The 27557-nt window shown below is 47.5% G+C and overlaps 1 protein-coding gene across 1 annotated transcript in view; it reads right to left on the reverse strand.

Annotated features, from left to right (window-relative positions):
- Positions 1-25148, reverse strand: part of SLC4A2 (solute carrier family 4 member 2) — a 364938-nt gene extending 339790 nt beyond the window's left edge. The window contains exon 1 of the mRNA XM_073677122.1: positions 25017-25148. The gene's annotated coding sequence lies outside the window, so the exon portion shown is untranslated. The remainder of the gene's footprint in view (positions 1-25016) is intronic.
- Positions 25149-27557: the final 2409 nt, after the last annotated feature.

Genomic DNA, 27557 nt, shown 5'->3' on the forward strand with positions numbered 1-27557 from the left:
CTCAGCGATTTAACCTGTCAGTTTCCACTGTGAGGAACATAGTAAGGAAATGGAAGAACACAGGGACAGTTCTTGTTAAGGCCAGAAGTGGCAGGCCAAGAAAAACATCAGAAAAACAGAGAAGAAGCATGGTGAGATCAGTCAAGGACAATCCTCAGACCACCTCCAGAGAGCTGCAGCATCAACTTGCTGCAGATGGTGTCACTGTGCATCGGTCAACTATACAACGCACTTTGCACAAGGAGAAGCTGTATGGGAGAGTGATGCGAAAGAAGCCGTTTCTGCAAGCACGCCACAAACAGAATCGGCTGAGGTATGCAAAAGCACATTTGGAGAAGCCAATTTCTTTTTGGAAGAAGGTCCTGTGGACTGATGAAACCAAGATTGAGTTGTTTGGTCATACAAAAAGGTGTTATGCATGGCAGCAAAAAAACACAGCATTCCAAGAAAAACACTTACTACCCACAGTAAAATTTGGTGGAGGTTCCATCATGCTTTGGGGCTGTGTGGCCAATGCCGGCACCGGGAATCTTGTTAAAGTTGAGGGACGCATGGATTCCACTCAGTATCAGCAGATTCTTGACAATAATGTTCAAGAATCAGTGACAAAGTTGAAGTTACGCAGGGAATGGATCTTTCAGCAAGACAATGATCCAAAACACCGCTCCAAATCTACTCAGGCATTCATGCAGAGGAACAATTACAATGTTCTGGAATGGCCATCCCAGTCCCCAGACCTGAATATCATTGAACATCTGTGGGATCATTTGAAGAGGGCTGTCCATGCTCGGCGACCATCAAACTTAACTGAACTGGAATTGTTTTGTAAAGAGGAATGGTCAAAAATACCTTCATCCAGGATCCAGGAACTCATTAAAAGCTACAGAAAGCGACTAGAGGCAAAAGGAGGATCTACTAAATATTAATGTCACTTTTCTGGTGAGGTGCCCATACTTATGCACCTGTCAAATTTTGTTTGAATGCAGATTGCACATTTTCTGTTAGTACAATAAACCTCATTTCAAGGCAGAAACATTACTGTGTCCAACAGTTATTACATAGATCAAACTGAAAGAGCTGCTGCAAAAACACCCATTTTTATAAAACATTAAGCTTAAGATTAATAGGGGTGCCCAAACTTTTTCATATAACTGTAGCTCACTATATCATGCAATACTTCACCATATACCCCCAACACTTCATCATACATCCCCCAATATGGCACACTATATTCCCCAACACTTTACCATATACCCCCAATATAGCTCACTATGTCCCCCAACACTTCACCATGCATACCCCGACATAGCTCACTATGTCCCCCAACATTTCACCATGCATACCCCAACATAGCTCACTATATCCCCCAACACTTTAACATGCATGCCACAACATAGCTCACTATATCCCCCAACACTTTACCATGCATCCCTCAACATAGCACACTATATCCCCCAACACTTCACCATACATCCCCCAACATAGCTCACTATATCCCCCAACACTTCACGTATATCCCCCAATTTAGCTCACTATATCCCCCAACATAGCTCACTATATCCCCAACAATTCACAATGCATCCCACAACATAGCTCACTATATCACCAACATTTCTCCATATACCCATCAATATAGCTCACTATATCCCCCAACACTTCACCATGCATCCCTCAACATAGCTCACTATATCCCCAACACTTCACCATACATCCCCCAACATAGCTCACTATATCCCCTAACATTTCAATATGCATCCTCCAACATGGCTCACTATATCCCCCAACATGGCTCACTATATCCCTCAACATTTCATCATATACCCCCAATATTACTCACTATGTCCCCCAACACTTCACCATGCATCCCCCAACACTTCACCATATACCCTCCAATATAGCTCACTATATAACCAAACACTTCACAACGCATCCTCCAACATGGCTCACTATATCACCCAACACTTCAACATATACCCCAAGAATAGCTCACTATGTCCCCAAAACTTCATTATATCCCCCAACACTTCACCATATAATCCCCGATATATCTATTTCCCCCAACACTTCACCATAAATCCCCCAACATGGCACACTATATCCCCCAACACTTCACCATGCATTCCCCAACATAGCTCATTATATCCTCCAACACTTCACCATGCATCCCCCAACATGGCTCATTAGACCCTCCAACACTTCTCCATGCATCCCCCAACATGGCTCACTATATCCTCCAACACTTCAACATATACCCCCAATATAGCTCACTATGTCCCCAAACACTTCAATATGCATCCCCCAACATGGCTCACTATCTCCCCAACTCTTCACCATGCATCCCCCAACATAGCTCACTATATCCTGCAACACTTCAATATGCATCCCCCAATATGGCTCAATGCATCCCCCCACACTTCAACATGCATCCCCCAACATAGTTCACTATATCCCCCCACACTTCAACATGCATCCCCCAACATAGTTCACTATATCCCCCAACACTTCACCATGCATCCCCCAAGATAGCTCACTATATCCCCCAACAGGTCAACATACATCCCCCAACATGGCTTCACCATATACCCCCTAAAATAACTCACATTATCCTCCAAAACTTCACCATACATACCCCACCATGGCACACTATATCCCCCAACGCTTCACCATGCATCCCCCAACCTAGCTCACTATATCCCCAACACTTCACCATGCATTTCCCAACATGGCTCACTATATCTTCCAACACTTCACCATACATCCCCCTACTTGACTCACTATATCCCCCAACACTTCACCATGCATTTTCCTACATGGCTCACTATATCCCCCAACAACTCATCATGCATTTCTCAACATGGCTCCCTATATCCCCTGACACTTCACCATGCATCTCCCAACACAGCTCACTATATCCCCAACACTTCACAATGCATCCCCTAACATAGCTCACTATATCCCCAACACTTCACTATGCATTCCCCAACATGGCTCAATTTATCCCCCAACATTTCAGCATACATCCCCCAACATGGCTCCCTATATCCTCCAACACTTCACCATATATCCCCCAACATGGCTCACTATACCCCCAATATAGCTCACTATATCCCTCAAAACTTCACCATATACCACCAATATAGCTCACCATGTCCCCCAACACTTCACATGCATGCCCCAACATAGCTCACTATATCCCCCAACACTTCACCATACATCTCCCAATATAGCTCACTATATACCCCAACACTTCGCCATGCATCCCCCAACATAGCTCACTATATCCCAACACTTCACCATGCATCCCCCAACATGGCTCCCTATATCCCCCAATATAGCTCACTATATCCAGCAAAACTTCACCATATACCCCCCAATATAGCTCAGTATGTCCCCCAACACTTCATCATATAAGCCCCAATATAGCTCACTATATCCCCCAACACTTCACAATGCATCCTCCAACATGGCTCATTATATCCCCCAACACTTCACCATATAACCCTAAATATAGCTCACTATATCCCCAAACACTTTACCATACATCTCCCAATATGGCTCATTATATCCCCCAACACTTCACCATCCATCCCCCAACATAGCTCATTATATCCCCCAACACTTCAACATATATCCCCCAACATAGCTCACTATATCCCCCAACATTTCACCATGCATCCCCCAACATAGCTCACTATATCCCCCAACACTTCACCATGCATCCCCCAACATGGCTCCCTATATCCCCCAATATAGCTCACTATATCCAGCAAAACTTCACCATATACCCCCCAATATAGCTCAGTATGTCCCCCAACACTTCATCATATAAGCCCCAATATAGCTCACTATATCCCCCAACACTTCACAATGCATCCTCCAACATGGCTCATTATATCCCCCAACACTTCACCATATAACCCTAAATATAGCTCACTATATCCCCAAACACTTTACCATACATCTCCCAATATGGCTCATTATATCCCCCAACACTTCACCATCCATCCCCCAACATAGCTCATTATATCCCCCAACACTTCAACATATATCCCCCAACATAGCTCACTATATCCCCCAACATTTCACCATGCATCCCCCAACATAGCTCACTATATCCCCCAACACTTCACCATTCATCCCCCAACATGGCTCATTATATTCTTCAAAACTTCACCATACATCCCCCAACATGGCTCATTATATCCCCCAACACTTCACCATGCATCTCCCAGCATAGATCACTATATCCCCCAACATTTCACCATGCATCCCCAACATAGCTCACTATATACCCCAATACTCCACCATGCATCCCCCAACATAGCTCACTATATCCCCAACACTTCACCATACATCCCCCAACATGGCTCATTATATCCCCCAACACTTCACCATGCATCTCCCAGCATAGATCACTAAATCCCCCAACATTTCACCATGCATCCCCCAACATAGCTCACTATATCCCCCAATACTTCACCATGCATCCCCCAACATGGCTCACTATATCCCCCCTTCACCATATACCCTCAATATAGCTAACTATGTCCCCCAACACTTCATCATATACCCCCAATATAGCTCACTATATCCCCCAACACTTCACCATGCATCCCCCAACATGGCTCATTATATCCCCCCTTCACTATATACCCCCAGTATAGCACACTATGTCCCCCAACACTTCATCATATACACCCCAATATAGCTCACTATATCCCCAACACTTCACCATACATTTGCTAACGTTTCAACATACATCCCCCAACATTGCTCACTGTATCCCCCAACACTTTACTATGCATCCTCCAACATGGCATACTATATCCCCCAATACTTCACCATATAACCCCCAATATAGCTCACTATATCCGCCAACACTTCACCATACATCCTCCAACATGGCTCAATATATCCCACAACACTTCACCATATAACCCCCAATATAACTAAATATATCCCCCAAAACTTCACCATACATCCCCCAACATGGCTCATTATGTCCCCCAACATGGCACACGATATCCCCCACAGTTCACCATGCATCCCTTAACATAGCTCACTATATTCTCAACACTTCACCATACATTCCCCAACATGGCTCATTATATTCTCCAGCACTTCACCATATACCCCCCCAATATAGCTCACTATATCCCCCAACACTTCACCATGCATACCCCCCAACATGGCTCATTATATACTCCAACACTTCACCATCCATCCCCAAGATGGCTCACTATATCCCTGAGCACTTTACCATACGTTCCCCAACATAGCTCATTATATCATGCAATACTTCACCATATACCCTCAATATAGCTCACTATGTCCCCCAACACTTCACCATATAATCCCCAATATAGCTCACTATATCCCTCAACACTTCACCATATACTCCCCAATATAGCTCACTATATCCCCCCAACATTTCACCATATACCCCAAGTATAGCTCACTATGTCTCCCAACACTTCACCATGCATCCACCAACATGGCTCACTATATCCCCCAACACTTCACCATATACCCCCAATATAGCGCACTGTATCCCCCAACACTTCACCATGCATCCCCTAAGATAGCTCACTAAATCCCCAACACTTCACAATACATCCCCCAACATAGCTCACTATAACCCCCAACACTTCACCATATACCCCCCAATATAGCTCACTATATCGCCCAACACGTCAACATGCATCCCACACATGGCTCACTATATCCCCCAACACTTCACCATACATCCCCCAATATAGCTTACTATGTCCCCCGACACTTCACTATGCATCCCCCCAACATAGCTCACTATAGCCCCCAAAACTTCACCATGCATCCCCTTAACATAGATCACTATATCCCCCAACATGGCTCACTATATCCTCCAACACTTCACCATAAATCCTCCAACATAGCTCACTATATCCCCAACACTTCACCATGAACCCCCAACATAGCTCACTATATCGCCAACACTTCACTATATACCCCCAATATAGCTCACTATATCCCCCAATACTTCACCATATACCCTCAATATAGCTCACTATGTTCCCCAAAACTTCACCATGCATCCCCTTAACATAGATCACTATATCCCCCAACATGGCTCACTATATCCTACAACACTTCACCATATACCCCCCAACATAGAACATAGCTCACTATATCCCCAACACTTCACCATGCATCCCTCAACATAGCTCACTATATCCCCCAACACTTCACCATGCATCCCCCAACATGGCACACTATATCCCCCAACACTTCATCATATACCCCCAACATAGCTCTCTATGTCCCCCAACACATCACCATATACCCCCAACATAGCTCACAATATCCCCCAACACTTTACCATGCATTCCTCAACATGGCACACTATATCCCCAACACTTCACCATATACCCCCAATATAGCTCTCTATGTCCCCCAACACATCACCATATACCCCCAATATAGCTCACTATATCCCCAACACTTCACCATACATCCCCCAACACTTCACCATATACCCCCAACATAACTCACTATATCCCCAACACTTCACCATACATTCCCCAACACTTCACGATATACTCCCAATATAGCTCACTATATCGCCCAACAGTTCACCATATACCTCCCAATATAGCTCACTATATCCCCCAACACTTCACCATACATCCCCCAACATGGCACACTATATCCTCCAACACTTCACCATATATCCCCCAACATGGCTCACTATATCGCCCAACACTTCACCATATACCCCCCAACATGGCTCACTATATCGCCCAACACTTCACCATGCATCCCCCAACATGGTTCACAATATCCCCCAACACTTCACCATCCATCCCCCAACATGGATCACTATTTCCTCCAACACTTCACCATATACCCCCCAATATAGCTTACTATGTCCCCCAACACTTCACCATACCCCCAATATAGCATACTATGTCCCCCGACACTTCACTATGCATCCCCCCAACATAGCTCACTATATCCCCCAAAACTTCACCATGCATCCCTTAACATAGATCACTATATTCCTCAACATGGCTCACTATATCCCCAACACTTCACCATGAACCCCCAACATAGCTCACTATATCCCCAACACTTCACCATGCATCCCCCAATATAGCTCACTATATCCCCCAATTCTTTACCATATACCCTCAACATAGCTCACTATATCCTCCAACACTTCACCATGCATCCCCTAACATAGCTCACTATAACCTCAACATGTCACCATATACTCCCCAATATAGCTCACTATAAACCCCCAACATTTCACCATATACCCCAAGTATAGCTCACTAGGTCTCCCAACACTTCACCATGCATCCGCCAACTCAGCTCACTATATCCCCCAACACTTCACCATATAAGCTCTAAAATAGCTCACTATATCCCCTAACACTTCACCATGCATCCCTCAACATGGCTCACTATATCCCCCAACACTTCACCATGCATTCCTCAACATGGCACACTATATCCCCCAACACTTTGCCATACATCCCCCAAAATGGATCTTCATATCCCCCAACAGTTTACCATACAATCCCCAACATGGCTCACTATATCCTTCAACATTTCACCATATATCCCCCAACATAGCTCACTATATCCTCCAACACTTCACCATATACCCCCCTATATAGCTCACTATGTCCCCCAACACTTCAACAAGCATCCCCCATAATGGTACACTATATCCTCCAAGACTTCACCATGCATCCCCCAACATGGCTCATTATATCCTCCAACACTTTACCATACATCCCTCAACATAGCCCACTATATCCCCAACACTTCATCATATACCCCCAACATGGCTCACTATATCCCCCCAACACTTCACCATATACCCCCAATATAGCTCACTATGTCCCCCAACATTACACCATGCATCCTCCAACACTTCAACATATACCCCCAATATAGCTCACTATATCCCCCAACACTTCACCATGCATCCCCCAACACTTCACCATACATTTCCAACATGGCTCACTATATCCCCCAACACTTCACAATACATCCCCCAACATAGCTCACTATATCTCCCAAAACGTCACCATATACCCCCCAATATAGCTCACTATGTCCCCCAACACTTCATCATATACCCCCCAATATAGCTCACTATATCCCCCAACACTTCACTATGCATCCTCCAACATGGCTCATTATATCCCCCAACACTTCACCATGCATCCCTCAACATGGCTCACTATATCCCCCAACACTTCACCATATAACCCTCAATATAGCTCACTATATCCACAAACACTTTACCATACATCTCCCAACATGGCTCATTATATCCCCCAACACTTCACCATACATCCCCCAACAAGGCTCATTATATTCTTCAAAACTTCACCATACATCCCCCAACATGGCTCATTATATCCCCCAACACTTCAACATATATCACCCAACATAGCTCACTATATCCCCCAACACTTCACCATGCATCTCCCAGCATAGATCACTATATCCCCCAACATTTCACCATGCATCCCCCAACATAGCTCACTATATCCCCCAATACTTCACCATGCATCCTCCAACATAGCTCACTATATCCCCAACACTTCACCATACATTCCCCAACATGGCTCATTATATCCCCCAACACTTCACCATGCATCTCCCAGCATAGATCACTATATCCCCCAACATTTCACCATGCATCCCCCAACATAGCTCACTATATCCCCCAATTCTTCACCATGCATCCCCCAACATGGCTCACTATATCCCCCCTTCACCATATACCCCCAATATAGCTAACTATGTCCCCCAACACTTCATCATATACGCCCCAATATAGCTCACTATATCCCCCAACATTTCACCATGCATGCCCCAACATAGCTCACTATATCCCCCAACACTTCACCATACATCCCCCAACATGGCTCATTATATTCTTCAAAACTTCACCATACATCCCCCAACATGGCTCATTATATCCCCCAACACTTCACCATGCATCTCCCAGCATAGATCACTATATCCCCCAACATTTCACCATGCATCCCCCAACATAGCTCACTATATCCCCCAATACTTCACCATGCATCCTCCAACATAGCTCACTATATCCCCAACACTTCACCATACATCCCCCAACATGGCTCATTATATCCCCCAACACTTCACCATGCATCTCACAGCATAGATCACTATATCCCCTAACATTTCACCATGCATCCCCCAACATAGCTCACTATATCCCCCAATTCTTCACCATGCATCCCCCAACATGGCTCACTATATCCCCCCTTCACCATATACCCCCAATATAGCTAACTATGTCCCCCAACACTTCATCATATACCCCCCAATATAGCTCACTATATCCCCAACACTTCACCATACATTTGCTAACGTTTCAACATACATCCCCCAACATTGCTCTCTGTATCCCCCAACACTTTACTATGCATCCTCCAACATGGCATACTATATCCCCCAACACTTCACCATACATCCTCCAACATGGCTCAATATATCCCACAACACTTCACCATATAACCCCCAATATAACTAAATATATCCCCCAAAACTTCACCATACATCCCCCAACATGGCTCATTATGTCCCCCAACACAGCACACGATATCCCCCACAGTTCACCATGCATCCCTTAACATAGCTCACTATATTCTCAACACTTCACCATACATTCCCCAACATGGCTCATTATATTCTCCAACACTTCACCATATACCCCCCCCAATATAGCTCACTATACCCCCCAACACTTCACCATGCATACCCCCCAACATGGCTCATTATATACTCCAACACTTCACCATCCATCCCCAAGATGGCTCACTATATCCCCCAGCATTTTACCATACGTTCCCCAACATAGCTCACTATATCATGCAATACTTCACCATATACCCTCAATATAACTCACTATGTCCCCCAACACTTCACCATATAATCCCCAATATAGCTCACTATATCCCTCAACACTTCACCATATACTCCCCAATATAGCTCACTATATCCCCCAACATTTTACCATATACCCCAAGTATAGCTCACGATGTCTCCCAACACTTCACCATGCATCCACCAACATGGCTCACTATATCCCCCAACACTTCACCATATACCCCCAATATAGCGCACTGTATCCCCCAACACTTCACCATGCATCCCCTAAGACAGCTCTCTAAATCCCCAACACTTCACAATACATCCACCAACATAGCTCACTATATCCCCCAACACTTCACCATATACCCCCCAATATAGCTCACTATATCGCCCAACACGTCAACATGCATCCCCCACATGGCTCACTATATCCCCCAACACTTCACCATACATCCCCCAATATAGCTTACTATGTCCCCCGACACTTTACTATGCATCCCCCCAACATAGCTCACTATAGCCCCCAAAACTTCACCATGCATCCCCTTAACATAGATCACTATATCCCCCAACATGGCTCACTATATCCTCCAACACTTCACCATAAATCCTCCAACATAGCTCACTATATCCCCAACACTTCACCATGAACCCCCAACATAGCTCACTATATCGCCAACACTTCACCATATACCCCCAATATAGCTCACTATATCCCCCAATACTTCACCATATACCCTCAATATAGCTCACTATGTTCCCCAACACTTCATCATGCATCCCCCAAAATGGCTCACTATATCCTACAACACTTCACCATATACCCCCCAACATAGCTCACTATATCCCCAACACTTCACCATGCATCCCCCAACATAGCTCACAATATCCCCCAACACTTTACCATGCATTCCTCAACATGGCACACTATATCCCCAACACTTCACCATATACCCCCAATATAGCTCTCTATGACCCCAACACATCACCATATACCCCCAATATAGCTCACTATATCCCCAATACTTCACCATACATCCCCCAACACTTCACGATATACTCCCAATATAGCTCACTATATCGCCCAACAGTTCACCATATAGCTCACTATATCCCCCAACACTTCACCATACATCCCCCAACATGGCACACTATATCCTCCAACACTTCACCATATATCCCCCAACATGGCTCACTATATCGCCCAACGCTTCACCATATATCCCCCAACATGACTCACTATATCGCCCAACACTTCACCATGCATCCCCCAACATGGCTCATAATATCCCCCAACACTTCACCATGCATCCCCCAACATGGCTCACTATTTCCTCCAACACTTCACCATATACCCCCCAATATAGCTTACTATGTCCCCCAACACTTCACCATACCCCCAGTATAGCATACTATGTCCCCCGACACTTCACTATGCATCCCCCCAACATAGCTCACTATATCCCCCAAAACTTCAGCATGCATCCCTTAACATAGATCACTATATCCCCCAACATGGCTCACTATATCCCCAACACTTCACCATGAACCCCCAACATAGCTCACTATATCCCCAACACTTTACCATGGATCCCCCAATATAGCTCACTATATCCCCCAATTCTTCACCATATACCCTCAATATAGCTCACTATGTTCCCCAACACTTCACCATGTATCCCCCAACATAGCTCACTATATCCTCCAACACTTCACCATGCATCCCCCAACATAGCTCACTATAACCTCAACATGTCACCATATACTCCCCAATATAGCTCACTATAAACCCCCAACATTTCACGATATACCCCAAGTATAGCTCACTAGGTCTCCCAACACTTCACCATGCATCCCCAAACTCAGCTCACTATATCCCCTAACACTTCACCATGCATCCCTCAACATGGCTCACTATATCCCCCAACACTTCACCATGCATTCCTCAACATGGCACACTATATCCCCCAACACTTCGCCATACATCCCCCAAAATGGATCTTTATATCCCCCAACACTTTACCATACATTCCCCAACATGGCTCACTATTTCCTCCAACACTTCACCATATACCCCCCTATATAGCTCACTATGTCCCCAAATACTTCAACATGCATCCCCCATAATGGTACACTATATCCTCCAAGACTTCACCATGCATCCCCCAACATGGCTCATTATATCCTCCAACACTTTACCATACATCCCTCAACATAGCCCAATATATCCCCAACACTTCATCATATACCCTCAACATGGCTCACTATATCCCCCCAACACTTCACCATATACCCCCAATATAGCTCACTATGTCCCCCAACATTACACCATGCATCCTCCAACGCTTCAACATATACCCCCAATATAGCTCACTATATCCCCCAACACTTCACCATGCATCCCCCAACACTTCACCATACATCCCCCAACATGGCTCACTATATCCCCCAACACTTCACCATGCATTCCTCAACATGGCACACTATATCCCCCAACACTTCGCCATACATCCCCCAAAATGGATCTTTATATCCCCCAACACTTTACCATACATTCCCCAACATGGCTCACTATATCCTCCAACACTACACCATACATCCCTCAGCATGGCTCACTATATCCCCCAACATTTCTCCATATACTCCCCAATGTAGCTCACTATGTCCCCCAACACTTCACCATGCATCCCCCAATATGGCTCACTATATCCCCCAAAACGTCACCATATACCCCACAAAATAGCTCACTATATCCCCCAACACTGCTCACTATATCCCTCAACACTTCAACATGCATCCCCCAATATAGCTCACTATGTCCCCCAAGAGTTCACAATGCATCCCACAACATAGCTCACTATATCCCCCAACACATCACCATATACCCCCCAATATAGCTCACTATGTCCCCCAAGAGTTCACAATGCATCCCACAACATAGCTCACTATATCCCCCAACACTTCACCATACGTATACCCCCCAATATAGCTCACTATATCCCCCAACAATTCAGCACACATCTCCCAACATGGAACCCTATATCCCCCAACACTTCACCATATACCCCAAGTATAGCTCACTATGTCTCCCAACACTTCATCATGCATCCACCAACATAGCTCACTATATCCCCAACACTTCACCATGTATCCCCCAACATAGCTCACTATATCCCCTGTCAGGCAAAGTGTATTTTTGGTCCTAGCTTTAAAAAAATGAGAGCTGTCTCAAATTTCCACCCCCCCCTGTCCATTTGTAAGACATAGAACTGCAGTGCTTGCCCCCCACCCTAAGAATTTTTATTACCGTCGTAAACCCTCAGCGCAGAGCGGCTTCTAGTTCAAAATAGTTATTCCCTCCAAAATTCCCATTGTTTAAAAGCTTGTACAGTTAATGTAGAATTTAAAAACGCGCATGACGGTCACAAACACAGGGACCACATTTTTGGAATGCTCACCTTTTCCCCATTATAATCGTATATCTTGCATAACTGAGAAACGACCGGGAACTGGGATAATTTATTCTGAGCTTCTGAGCGTCATAGCGATTTCATATTTGATATCAATCTTCATGAAAATTAGTGACGGCCAACATGATGTCTCCATCTTAGATGTAGGACCCCCCCCCCACACCAAGATATGAAATCTGAAGGTTTTTATGTTCTATGCAGCTGGGTGGTTTCACAAAACCGAGCCCCCGTGTGAGGTAAACAAAATGGGTGTCTCCTAATCGTTTGGCCCTTTAGTAAAAACTGGAACGGCCATTTTCCAAGTCATTCCAACCAGGGACGTCAGACGCATGCCCTACACGCTGCGTGAAGGAATCACATCTACTTTCCGGGGAGCCGTCCCCACCCACAGAATCTGAGACCATCACCACGTGGCGCAGGTTTTGCTATCACTTATCCCTTTTATTTTAATAAATGTTTATTCATATATGTAAATTGTCTCTTTGTAATATCTTGTATATCTTTTGTAAACACTGCCCCCTTTTGGGAGTAAATCATTATTATTTACCAGTTTTGTTCTTCTTGTCCTATGTCGCGCAAACACGTTCCTCACCCGCTAATTCACGTTACCTAACGGGTACCCGATCCACCTGATAAGCGATCGGTGGTGGCAGTATACCAGTATTTATGTGATATTGTGGTTTGAGGGTGGCTTGTCGGAGGTATATATACGTTCCTGGAAGGAACTGGTGGTATATATACGTCCTGTCACATCACGTGCCACATTAGTCGACATAAAATAGAGCAGCTGCACCCGTGCTTATACTCGGTCAATACCGGGTTTGACCAGCAGGATAAGGGGGCGCCAGAGGGCTGCAAAGTCTGACCCAAAAGTGGGTGCTGTTTCCTGACATCCCCCAACACTTCACCATGCATCCCACAACATGGCTCACTATATCCCCCAACACTTCATAATGCATCCCCCAACATAGCTCACTATATCCCCAACACTTCACCATGCATCCCCCAACATGGCTCACTATATCCCCCAAAACTTCACCATACATCCTCCAACATGGCTCACTATATCCCCCAACACTTCACCATGCATCCCCCAACATAGCTCACTTTATCCCCCAACACTTCACCATACATCCTCCAACATGGCTCACTATATCCCCCAACACTTCATAATGCATCCCCCAACATAGCTCACTATATCCCCAACACTTCACCATGCATCCCCCAACATGGCTCACTATATCCCCCAAAACTTCACCATATACCCCACAAAATAGCTCACTATATCCCCCAAAACTTCACCATATACCCCACAAAATAGCTCACTATATCCCCCAACACCGCTCAGTATATCCCTCAACACTTCATCATATACCCCAACATAGCTCACTATATCGCCAACACTTCACCATATACCCCCCAATATAGCTCACTATTTTCCCCCAACAATTCAGCACACATCCCCCAACATGGAACACTATATCCCCTGTAATGCAGCGCCTTACTGCATTGCTAAAATGTCCAGGGGGTGTGTTTTGGCTGACCATGTACCTCCCCTCAGGTGACTGATCACATGACTGTGACATCATCACAGGTCCTATGTGCACAGACTGATATATAAACCTTGGTAGTTTTGAAACAGGTGTGAAAGGCATGAGGCCTGATCCCTGTGTGTGGGACACCATTACCCTGGAGAGGTTGGAAGAGAGAGGCCTGGTGAGGCAAGAGGCTAAATCCTTGTGTTTGGGACGCAGTAGCCCTGGAAGGCACTTGGCTTGGAGACCATGGCTGGGAAGCCTTAAAGCCACAGCTGTGGCAGAACAGAGCTGAGAGAAGCAGCTGAGACCCGGCAAAGGTAAAAATGGTTCTTTATATGGACATTGAAGTTGTACCTTGCTGAAGTCTGTATCTAAAGCCAAGTGGGCATGTCTGTCACTGGAAAGGCTCTAGGACATTACATGTGTAACATGCCTGCGAGCAACTGAGATGGACGATGTTATAAGCAGTTTATGACATGTAATAAACTGCTGGACTTTAGTTTACTGGAAAACGTGGCTTGTGTGCTTTAATTGACCCTGTGAAGTGAGTGCCCCCTAACATGATCAATACCGCTACCTTACACCCCCAACACTTCACCATATACCGCAAGTATAGCTCACTTTGTCTCCCAACACTTCACCATGCATCCCCCAACATGGCTCACTGTATCCCCAACACTTCATCATGCATCCTCCCAACATGGCTCACTATATCCCCCAACACTTCACCATGCATCCCCCCAACATGGCTTGCTATATCCCCCAACACTTCACCATGCATCCCCCAACACTTCACCATGCATCCCCCAACATGGCTCACTATATCCCCAACACTTCACCATGCATCCCTCAACATAGCTCACTATATCCCCCAACACTTCACCATGCATCCCCCAACACTTCACCATGCATCCCCCAGCGTGGCTCACTATATCCCCCAACACTTCACCATGCATCCCCCAACATAGCTCACTATATCCCCAACACTTTGGAAGTGCATTGAGCTGTAGGTTGCATTGCAGCTAAAAGGGGGAAAAAAAACCTCTTTAAATCATCTTCCTTAGCGAGTGTGAACGAGCTGAGCGTGACCGGAGTGTAAGTGCAAACGGAAGTAAGTGTGTGACTTGTTCAGTGACTTGGATTCAGGGAGTTTAGAAGGGAGGAATTAGGACTGAATTGCTGTCTGTATTTTATTAATTCTTTACATTTCTTTTTACTTAACATTTCTGTCTAGGGCAATCCCCATTAGGAAATGAGCTCTACATCTTGCCACATGTATGCAATCCTTGAACAGCCGGTCGAGGTTGCTTACTGCTGCGCGAGATGTGTGCACGTTGTGCGTTTGGAAGCCCAGGTACTGGATCTAAATGAGCAGCTGGCAACACTGAGATCCATTGACAATATGGAAAGGAATCTGCTGCTCACTGAGCAGCTGCTCACAGGGGTAGATGTGGGGGAGGGTGGTAGTCGGGAGCTGAAGGACAGTGAGGCCGCTAGCTGGGTGACATTTAGAAGGGGGGGGTAGAGGGAAGAGTGCCAGGGAGTCAAGTCCTGATCTGGCACACCCCAATAAATTTGCAAAGTTGGCAGATGAGGGGGGTGACGGTACAGGGGTAGCACTGCTGCAGCAAGGCATGTCCCCTGAAAGCCGGAGGAGTGTCAGCTCCAGTAAAGAGGGAAATAGGAGAGTAGGGCAGGCCAGGCAGGTGCTGGTAGTGGGGGACTCATTTATTAGGGGAACAGATAGGGCAATCTGTTACAAAGACAGGGATCGTCGAACAGTGTGCAGCCTACCTGGAGCTCGAGTCCAGCACATCGCTGATCGGGTTGACAGAATACTGGGAGGGGCTGGTGAGGACCCAGCGGTCATGGTGCACATTGGCACAAATGACAAAGTTAAAGGTAGGTGGAAGGTCCTTAAAGATGATTTCAGGGAATTAGGCTGCAAGCTGAAAGCAAGGACCTCCAAGGTTGTATTCTCTGAAATACTACCGGTACCACGTGCCACGCCAGAGAGGCAACAGGAGATTAGGGAGATAAGTGGCTCAAGAACTGGTGTAGGAAGGAGGGTTTTGGGTTCCTGGAGAACTGGGCCGACTTGGCTACTGATTCTACGCGAGGGACGGGCTGCACCTCAATGGGGAGGGTGCAGCTGTGCTGCGGCAGAAAATGGTTAGAAGGTTGGAGGAGTATTTAAACTAGGGATTTGGGGGGAGGGTATTCCTTTTTTTAGGTGGGGAAGATAGTGCAGATAGTGACCTGGGCACAAATAAAGAAATTGGGGGTGGGGTTAGAACAGTTAATAAAGTAAGATGGAATAGAGGTACAGAGAGATACATAAAATGCATGTACACTAATGCCAGAAGCCCCCAACAAAATGGAGCAATTAGAATTAATTTTGTTGGAAAATAATTCTGACATGGTAGGGATATCTGAGACGTGGCTGAACGAGAGCCATGACTGGGCAGGTAATTTACAGGGCTATAGTCTGTTCAGAAATGACCGTACAAACAAGCAAGGGGGGGGGGGGTGTGTTTATATGTAAAATCATCCTTAAAACCCATCTTGCGGGAGGATATATGTGAATCTAATGAAAATGTAGAGTCCCTGTGGGTGGAGACAGGGCCGGCGTCAGCACCCGGCGCACCCGGGCAAATGCCGGGGCCCTGAGCAGGCAGAGGGGCCCACTGGCGGTCGCGCACCCCGCTGGGCTATGGGCGGAGGAGAGCGGTGTCAGCGCCCGCCCTTCTCCGCCGCTTGCTCAGGGCCCCGGCAGGCGGATACTTACCTCTCCCCGTGCCTCCGCAGATCAGCTCTATTCCTGCTCTGCGCTCCCTGTGACGTCTCAGGTCAGAGGGCGCGGTGACGTCTTCACACCGCGCCCTCCCCTGAGCCGTCACAGGGAGCGCTGAGCGGGAAGACGCCGACAACGCTGGAGTTCGGACCCGAGCAGCGGGCAGCGGGCAGCAGGTAGCAGGTGAGGAGAAGGGAGGTGAGTATTTGATTTTTTTTTTTTAATGTATGGAGGCATGGGGCAGTATAAAGAGAAGGGCGGGGGGCATCCTGCATGGGGCATTATAAAGAGAAGGGCGGGGGGCATCCTGCATGGGGCATTATAAAGAGAAGGGCGGGGGGCATCCTGCATGGGGCATTATAAAGAGAGGGGGGGACATCCTGCATGGGGCATTATAAAGAGAGGGGGGGACATCCTGCATGGGGCATTATAAAGAGGAAGGGTGACAGCCTGCATGGGGCATTATAAGGTGGGGAACAGCCTGCATGGGGCATTATAAAGAGGGGGGGGGACATCCTGCATGGGGCATTATAAAGAGGAGGGGTGACAGCCTGCATGGGGCATTATAAGGTGGGGAACAGCCTGCATGGGGCATTATAAAGGGGGGGGGCAGCCTGTATGGGGCATTATGTGGGGGGTAACAGCCTGCATGGAGCATTATAAGGGGGGGACAGCCTGTATGGGGCATTATATGGGGACCGGTATCCTGTATGGAGCGTTATATGGGGGCCAGTATTCCGTATGGGGGCCAGTATTCCGTATGGAGCCTTATATGGGGGCCAGTATTCCGCATGGAGCCTTATATGGGGGTCAGTATTCCGCATGGAACCTTATATGGGGGTCAGTATTCCGCATGGAGCCTTATATGGGGGCCAGTATTCCATATGGAGCCTTATATGGGGGCCAGTATTCCGTATGGAGCCTTATATGGGGGCCAGTATTCCGTATGGGGGCCAGTATTCCGTATGGAGCCTTATATGGGGGCCAGTATTCCGTATGGAGCCTTATATGGGGGCCAGTATTCCGCATGGAGCCTTATATGGGGGTCAGTATTCCGCATGGAACCTTATATGGGGGTCAGTATTCCGCATGGAGCCTTATATGGGGGCCAGTATTCCATATGGAGCCTTATATGGGGGCCAGTATTCCGTATGGAGCCTTATATGGGGGCCAGTATTCCGTATGGAGCCTTATATGGGGGCCACTATTCTGTGTGGAGCGATTCACCGGTTTCTGAGCTATTGTGGAATTTACAGTAGATATCACTCATGTAATGTAAGAAGTGAAATCTTTGCATTGTAATATATATATATATATATATATATATATATATATATATATATATATATATATATATATATATATATATATATATATATATATATATATATATATATATATTTCTCTGCGGTATCTCTGCATCATGAATCGTGGTATGTGTTAAAGGGGCCCACTGAGACTCTTTCGCCCGGGGCCCAGAAAAACCTGGAGCCGGCCCTGACTAGGTGGAGATAAGGGGAGGGGGGAAAAATAATAAATTACTGATAGGGGTTTGTTATAAAGCTCCAAAAATAATGGAAGTAGCGGAGAATATCCTCGTAAAGCAAATAGATGAAACAGCGACTCAAGGAGAAGTCATTATTATGGGAGACTTCAACTACCCGGAAATACATTGGGGGACAGAAACCTGTAGTTCAAGTAAAGGTAATAGGTTTTTGACAACTATGAGAGACAATTACCTTTCACAACTGGTTCAGGACCCAACAAGAAGGGGGGGGCACTGCTAGACCTAATATTAACCAACAGGCCAGACCGCATATCAAATATATGAGTTGGGGGTCACTTGGGTAATAGTGATCACAAAATAATACTTTTTCATGTATCCTTTAATAAGATGTGTAGTAGAGGGGTTACAAGGACACTAAACTTCAGGAAGGCAAATTTCCAACGGTTGAGAGATGATCTTAGTGCAATAAACTGGGACGATATCCTGAGACATAAAGCTACACAAAGCAAATGGGAGACATTTATTAACATCCTGAATAGGACCTGTGCACAATATATACCCTATGGGAATAAACATGCTAGAAATAGGAGGAAACCACTATGGCTAAATAGAGCTGTAAGGGGCGCAATAAGTGACAAAAAGAAAGCATTTAGAGAACTAAAGCAAGTAGGTAGTGATGAGGCATTAAATAAATACAGAAAATTAAATAAATTCTGTAAAAACAAAATCAAGGCAGCAAAGATTGAGACAGAGAGACTCATTGCCAGAGAATGTAAAAAATAACCCCAAAATATTCTTTAACTACATAAATAGTAAAAAAACTAAAAAAATGATAGTGTTGGCCCCCTTAAAAATAGTCTGGGTGAAATGGTGGATGAGGATGAGCAAAAAGCCAATATGCTAAATGAGTTTGGTGGCCAGTGTCAGGCAGCTGCTGCAAAGGCAAATAAAATAATGGGATGCATTAAAAGAGGCATAGATGCTGATGAGGAGAAGATAATTTTACCTCTATACAAGTCACTAGTGCGACCACACTTAGAATACTGTGTACAGTTCTGGTCTCCGGTGTATAAGAAAGACATAGCTGAACTAGAGCGGGTGCAGAGAAGAGCGACCAAGGTTATTTGAGGACTGGGGGGTCTGCAATACCAAGATAGGTTATTACACTTGGGGTTATTTACTGTGGAGAAACAAAGGCTTAGGGGGGATCTTATTACTATGTACAAGTATATGAGGGGACAGTACAAAGACCCTTCTACTGATCTTTTTACTCTGAGGCCAGAGACGGGGACAAGGGGGCATCTTCTACGTCTGGAGGAAAGAAGGTTTAATCATAATCACAGACGGGGATTCTTTACTGTAAGAGCAGTGAGACTATGGAGCTCTCTGCCGCATGATGTGTAATGAGGGATTCACTATTAAAATTTAAGAAGGGCCTGGATGCCTTTCCTGAAAAGTATAATATTACAGGTTATAAATACTAGATTCCTTGATAGGGCGTTGATCCAGGGATCTAGTCTGATTGTCGTATGGAGTCGGGAAGGAATTTTTTTCCCCAATGTGGAGCTTAGTGTTTGCCACATGGTTTTTTTTGCCTTCCTCTGGATCAACATGTTAGGCTATGGGTTGAACTAGATGGACTTAGTCTTCCTTCAACCTTAAAAACTATGTTACTATATCCCCCAACACTTCACCATGCATCCCCACATATAGATCACTATATCCCTCAACACTTCACCATACATCCCGCAACATGGCTCACTATATCCTCCAACACTTCACCATGCATTTTCCAACATGGCTCACTATATCCCCCAACACCTCATGATACATCCCCCAACATAGCTCACTATATCCCCCAACACTTCACCCTGCATTATCAAACATAGCTCACTATATCCCCCAACACTTCACCATACATACCCCAACATGGCTCACTATGTCCCCCAATACTTCACCATGCATCCCCCAGCATAGCTCACTATATCTCCCAACATTTCACCATGCATCCTCCAACATGGCTCACTATGTCCCCCAATACTTCACCATGCATCCCCCAGCATAGCTCACTATATCTCCCAACACTTCACCATGCATCCCCCAACATAGCTCACTATATCCCTCAACACTCCACAATATACCCCCTAATATAGCGCACTATATCGCCCAACAGTTCAGCATTCATCCCCCTACATAGCTGACTATGTCCCCCAACAATTCAATATATACCCCCCAATATAGCTCACTATATCGACCAACACGTCAACATACATCCCCCACCATGGCTCACTATATCCCCCCAACACTTAACCATGCATCCCCCAACATGGCTTACTATATCCCCCCAACACTTCACCATGCATCCTCCAACATAGCTCACTAAGTCCCCCAACACTTCACCATGCATCCTCCAACATAGCTCACTATATCCCCCAACACTTCACCATATACTCCCCAATGTAGCTCACTATATCCCCCAACACTTCACCATGCATACCCCAACATGGTTCACCATATACCCCCCCAAAGAGCTCACTATATCCCCCAACACAGCTCACTAGATCCCTCAACACTTCAACATGCATCCCCCAAATAGCTCAATATATATTCCCCAATACTTCATCATATACCCCAACATAGCTCAGTATGTCCCCCAACACTTCACCATGCATCCACCAACATGGCTCACTATATCCCCCAACACTTCACAATACATCCCTCAACATGGCTCACTATATCCCCCAACACTTCACCATGCATCCCTCAACATGCCACACTATATCCCCCAACACTTCACCATATACCCCCAATATAGCTCACTATGTCCCCCAACACTTCACCATGCATCCCCCAATATGACTCAATATATCCCCACACTTCACTATGCATCCCCCAACATGGATCACTATATCCCCCAACACTTCACCATATACCTCCCAAAATAGCTCACTATATCCCCCAACACTTCACCATGCATCCCCCAACATGGCTCACTATAAACCCCAACACTTCACCATATACCCCAACATATCTCACTATAAACCCCAACACTTCACCATGCATCCCCCAACATAGCTCACTATATTCCCCAACACTTCGCCATGCATCCCCCAACATAGCTTACTATATTCCCCAATACTTCACCATGCATCCCCCAACATGGCTCACAATATCTCCCAACACTTCACCATGCATCCCCCAACATGGCTCACTATATCCCCCAACACTTCACCATGCATCCCCCAACATGACTCACTATATCCCCCAACACTTCAGCATACATCCCCCAACACTTCACCATGCATCCCCCAACATGGCTCACTATATCCCCCAACACTTCACCATGCATCCCCCAACATGGCTCACTATATCCCCAAAACTTTACTATATCCCCAACACTTCACCATGTATCCCCCAATACAGCTCATTGTATCCCCCAACACTTCACCATACATCCCCCACATGGCTCACTATATCCCCCAACACTTCACCATGCATCCCCCAATATAGCTCACTATATCACCAACACTTCACCATGCATCCCCCAACATAGCTCACTATATCCCCAACACTTCACCATGCATCCCCCAATATAGCTCACTATATCCCCAACACTTCACCATGCATCCCCCACATGGATCACTATATCCCCCAACACTTCACCATGCATCCCCCAACATGGCTCACTATATCCCCAAAACTTCACCATGTATCCACCAATACAGCTCATTATATCCCCCAACACTTCACCATGCATCCCCCAACATGGCTCACTATATCCCCAAAACTTCACCATGTATCCACCAATACAGCTCATTATATCCCCCAACACTTCACTATACATCCCCCAATATAGCTCACTATATCCTCCAACACTTCACCATGCATCCCCCAACATGGCTCACTATATCCCCAACACTTCACCATGCATCCCCCAATATAGCTCACTATATCCCCAAAACTTCACCATGTATCCACCAATACAGCTCATTATATCCCCCAACACTTCACCATACATCCCCCAATATAGCTCACTATATCCCCCAACACTTCACCATGCATCCCCCACATGGCTCACTATATCCCCCAACACTTCACCATGCATCCCCCAATATAGCTCACTATATCCCCAACACTTCACCATGCATCCCCCAACATAGCTCACTATATCCCCCAACACTTCACCATGCATCCCCCAATATAGCTCACTATATCCCCAACACTTCACCATGCATCCCCCACATGGATCACTATATCCCCAAAACTTCACCATGTATCCACCAATACAGCTCATTATATCCCCCAACACTTCACCATACATCCCCCAATATAGCTCACTATATCCTCCAACACTTCACCATGCATCCCCCAACATGGCTCACTATATCCCCAACACTTCACCATGCATCCCCCTATATAGCTCATTATATCCTCCAACACTTCACCATGCATCCCCCAACATGGCTCACTATATCCCCCAACACTTCACCATGCATCCCCCAACATGGCTCACTATATCCCCAAAACTTCACCATGTATCCACCAATACAGCTCATTATATCCCCCAACACTTCACCATACATCCCCCAATATAGCTCACTATATCCTCCAACACTTCACCATGCATCCCCCAACATGGCTCACTATATCCCCAAAACTTCACCATGTATCCACCAATACAGCTCATTATATCCCCCAACACTTCACCATGCATCCCCCACATGGCTCACTATATCCCCCAACACTTCACCATGCATCCCCCAACATGGCTCACTATATCCCCCAACACTTCACCAAGCATCCCCCAACATGGCTCACTATATCCCCCAACACTTCACCATGCATCCCCCAACATAGCTCACTATATCCCCAACACTTCACCATGCATCCTCCAACATGGCTCACTATATCCCCCAACACTTCACCATGCATCCTCCAACATGGCTCATTATATCCCCCAACACTTCACCATGCATCCCCCACATGGCTCACTATATCCCCCAACACTTCACCATGCATCCCCCAACATGGCTCACTATATCCCCCAACACTTCACCATGCATCCCCCAACATAGCTCACTATATCCCCAACACTTCACCATGCATCCCCCACATGGCTCACTATATCCCCCAACACTTCACCATGCATCCCCCAACATGGCTCACTATATCCCCCAACACTTCACCATGCATCCCCCAACATAGCTCACTATATCCCCAACACTTCACCATGCATCCCCCACATGGCTCACTATATCCCCCAACACTTCACCATACATCCCCCAATATAGCTCGCTATATCCCCCAACACTTCACCATGCATCCCCCAACACTTCACCATGCATCCCCCAACATGGCTCACTATATCCCCCAACACTTCACCATGCATCCCCCACATGGCTCACTATATCCCCCAACACTTCACCATACATCCCCCAATATAGCTCGCTATATCCCCCAACACTTCACCATGCATCCCCCAACACTTCACCATGCATCCCCCAACATGGCTCACTATATCCCCCAACACTTCACCATGCATCTCCCAGCATAGATCACTATATCCCCAACACTTCACCATGTATCCACCAATACAGCTCATTATATCCCCCAACACTTCACCATACATCCCCCAATATAGCTCATTATATCCCCCAACACTTCACCATACATCCCCCAATATAGCTCATTATATCCCCCAATATGTCGCACTGTATCCTCTATAATCCTCTTGTCTCCACATCGTGCTCAGTGTTTCCTCTGATAAGAGACCTGGAACCAGTAACAGCAGAAGCCGCACATACCTCAGTCTCATGATCTGTTCAACCGGCTGAGACATCAGTGACTGCGTGCAGGAATGTTCACACCACAGAGCAGAGCCCTCCCCTCTATACAGCTCTGCCCAACACACAGCCCTCCTCACTATACAGCTCTGCCCAACACACAGCCCTCCTCACTATACAGCTCTGCCCAACACACAGCCCTCCTCACTATACAGCTCTGCCCAACACACAGCCCTCCTCACTATACAGCTCTGCCCCACACACAGCCCTCCTCACTATACAGCTCTGCCCCACACACAGCTCTGCTCCACACACAGCTCTGCCCCACACACAGCTCTGCCCCACACACAGCTCTGCCCCACACACAGCTCTGCCCCACACACAGCTCTGCTCCACACACAGCACTGCCCCACACACAGCTCTGCCCCACACACAGCTCTGCCCCACACACAGCTCTGCCCCACACACAGCTCTGCCCCACACACAGCTCTGCCCCACACACAGCACTGCCCCACACACAGCTCTGCTCCATACACAGCTCTGCCCCATACACAGCTCTGCTCCATACACAGCTCTGCTCCATACACAGCTCTGCCCCACACACAGCTCTGCCCCACACACAGCACTGCCCCATACACAGCACTGCCCCATACACAGCTCTGCCCCACACACAGCACTGCCCCACACACAGCTCTGCCCCACACACAGCTCTGCCCCATACACAGCTCTGCCCCACACACAGCACTGCCCCACACACAGCTCTGCTCCACACACAGCTCTGCCCCACACACAGCACTGCCCCACACACAGCTCTGCCCCACACACAGCTCTGCCCCACACACAGCTCTGCCCCACACACAGCACTGCCCCACACACAGCTCTGCCCCACACACAGCTCTGCCCCACACACAGCTCTGCCCCACACACAGCTCTGCCCCACACACAGCTCTGCCCCACACACAGCTCTGCCCCACACACAGCTCTGCCCCACACACAGCACTGCCCCACACACAGCACTGCCCCACACACAGCACTGCCCCACACACAGCACTGCCCCACACACAGCTCTGCTCCACACACAGCTCTGCCCCACACACAGCTCTGCCCCACACACAGCTCTGCCCCACACACAGCTCTGCCCCACACACAGCTCTGCTCCACACACAGCACTGCCCCACACACAGCACTGCCCCACACACAGCTCTGCCCCACACACAGCTCTGCCCCACACACAGCTCTGCCCCACACACAGCTCTGCTCCACACACAGCTCTGCTCCACACACAGCACTGCTCCACACACAGCTCTGCTCCACACACAGCACTGCCCCACACACAGCACTGCCCCACACACAGCTCTGCTCCACACACAGCGCTGCCCCACACACAGCTCTGCCCCACACACTGCTCTGCCCCATACACTGCTCTGCCCCACACACTGCTCTGCCCCACACACAGCTCTGCCCCATACACAGCTCTGCTCCACACACAGCTCTGCCCCACACACAGCTCTGCCCCACACACAGCTCTGCCCCACACACAGCTCTGCCCCACACACAGCTCTGCCCCATACACAGCACTGCCCCACACACAGCTCTGCTCCATACACTGCTCTGCCCCACACACAGCTCTGCTCCATACACAGCTCTGCTCCATACACAGCTCTGCCCCACACACTGCACTGCCCCACACACAGCTCTGCCCCACACACAGCTCTGCCCCACACACAGCTCTGCCCCACACACAGCACTGCCCCACACAGCACTGCCCCACACAGCTCTGCCCCACACACAGCTCTGCCCCAGACACAGCTCTGCTCCATACACTGCTCTGCCCCACACACAGCTCTGCCCCACACACAGCTCTGCTCCACAAACTGCACTGCCCCACACACAGCTCTGCCCCACACACTGCACTGCCCCATACACAGCACTGCCCCACACACAGCTCTGCCCCACACACTGCACTGCCCCACACACTGCACTGCCCCATACACAGCTCTGCCCCATACACAGCTCTGCCCCATACACAGCTCTGCCCCACACACAGCTCTGCTCCACACACAGCTCTGCCCCACACACAGCTCTGCCCCACACACAGCTCTGCTCCACACACTGCACTGCCCCACACACAGCTCTGCCCCACACACTGCACTGCCCCATACACAGCTCTGCCCCACACACAGCTCTGCCCCACACACAGCTCTGCCCCACACACAGCTCTGCCCCATACACAGCTCTGCCCCATACACAGCTCTGCCCCATACACAGCTCTGCCCCATACACAGCTCTGCCCCATACACAGCACTGCCCCACACACAGCTCTGCTCCATACACTGCTCTGCCCCACACACAGCTCTGCCCCACACACAGCTCTGCCCCATACACAGCTCTGCCCCATACACAGCACTGCCCCACACACAGCTCTGCCCCACACACAGCTCTGCCCCATACACAGCTCTGCCCCACACACAGCACTGCCCCACACACAGCTCTGCCCCACACACAGCACTGCCCCACACACAGCACTGCCCCACACACAGCTCTGCCCCACACACAGCTCTG

The sequence above is a fragment of the Phyllobates terribilis genome, unplaced genomic scaffold (genome assembly GCF_046119375.1).
Source record: "Phyllobates terribilis strain yellow unplaced genomic scaffold, ASM4611937v1 Scaffold_4__5_contigs__length_816908805, whole genome shotgun sequence".
NCBI classification, from domain to species: Eukaryota; Metazoa; Chordata; class Amphibia; order Anura; family Dendrobatidae; genus Phyllobates; species Phyllobates terribilis.